We start from the raw sequence: 1,892 nt of genomic DNA, 5'->3' as shown, positions 1-1,892 counted from the left end.
GAGTTACAACTGTTTCACACACTACTCACAACATCAATAAACTTTGTGTGTCCCTATATATTTATTTAGCAGATTGTTAGCGCCGAAGCGTTTGTAATTAAAGGCTATGTTCTCATATTTAGTAATGACTACCATATTGTATTCTGTGCACTCATATATTTTATACCATATAAGTTCCCTAAACTGGAAATCTTTTTGAACGAAATTCAAATTCTTTTAACTGAAATTCTTTATATTGACCCTTAATAATAAAAATATCAAATTTTAAACAGACCTTCGTTCCAGGAATGGAATCGTGACCTCACTTTAAATGCATGACATTCCATCCCACAAGGTATCAAGGTCAGTTCGCGTTCAGTAAAAGAATCGTTAAATAAACGCTATAGATTTATTTATGTGAACTGGAATTTTACTTTGACCTGATATATTTTAAATGAAGATATACGGCGATATTATGATATGTCAATAATAAATCCTTAATGTGTTTTCGACAATTTCGCGATAAATAATGTTTTTAATAATTTGAATTATTCCACTATATTGACCTTTTTATTAAGCATGATTGCGATGATTTCCGATTGTATTGACAATCTAATAAAAAATAAAATTAGGGATGTCTAGAATATTCATTTCTATATATAGATTTTTTCTTACAGAAATTCCTTGAAGCGTACAGCGCAGACCCTGATGATGATGCGGCGTCTCATCTGGGTCTACGCTGTTTGCCAAGACCTTTTTACTAGACGGTAGGCATAAATGGGTTAAACAGGTCTGCTCTAAGAACTCACGCATACATATTTTAAATATGAATGAATGATTTGCGTGTGACCCGTCGTCTTGTTTTTGTATGCATGTCCGTTCTTTTGCATTAATGTTAAGTATCTATAGATAAAGGGTCAATTTTATCTAATAATGCGGAAAAGCAACGAAGCTGGCGCAACACCCCGTAATTAATTTGGGTTTGCATCTGCTAAAAACTGCGCAGGAAAATTCATTTGCTTTCTTTGATAACATCGATATAAATGATTATCTTTCACCAATACGGACCAATACCAACGCCTTGTATATGTATTTAAAGATATTTCTCGTTTCTCATTAAACATAACAAAACCTGTTTAAAACAATTCAGGTCCTTCGGATCTCATGTGAGCGACATTAGACCTTTAACCCTTTATTTAGCCAAACGAACACTATCTTTTGTCAATGTCCATCAAATGATGCAGCAAAAGTTATAGGCCTTGGCAGGCAGTTTCATCTGCGAACCTACACGACAATAATCACAATTACGCAAGTGCATAACTCATAAATAGCAGGTGTTGCATTCACAACTCTGTTTGGATGGTATACAGAATAACATATCAACAGTTCAGTTTCGTTGACAGGGCTGTAAAACAAATATGTCACAGTTTAATATGCTAATTAATTTAGTCCGCTCATCGCGCTGATAAGACGGTTCTCTAAACATAAATACATGCACACAGATGTCTCCATACGTTCACGTCGCAAGTAAGGATTTACCTAATACAAGGCAGACTCGACACCTTAAACTTCATTTTCACCCATAATAACATTGCACGCAACACAGTGGAAGATGACATTAGATAATATGGTATTGCCTATATTGTTAGTATTTATGGTTATTAATTCATAACTGTTAAGAAAATAATATACGATATATCGGCGATATTAAGACACTATGACTCACGAATTCGACCGCTAAGGCCAATCTACACGGTTATCCGGATATTATTTGGATATCACATTCGAACATCCGGATACTAATTTTGATATCCGTGAACATCCTTAGTTTTAATGATATCTCAGCCGGTCCGTTGGAAAATGATGGCCGCCAGAGGGCGGTGCAAATTTCATAATATGACATTAGGTAAACC

The sequence above is a fragment of the Dreissena polymorpha genome, chromosome 5, assembly GCF_020536995.1.
Source record: "Dreissena polymorpha isolate Duluth1 chromosome 5, UMN_Dpol_1.0, whole genome shotgun sequence".
NCBI lineage: Eukaryota > Metazoa > Mollusca > Bivalvia > Myida > Dreissenidae > Dreissena > Dreissena polymorpha.
Note: the sequence above shows the minus strand (reverse complement) of the source record.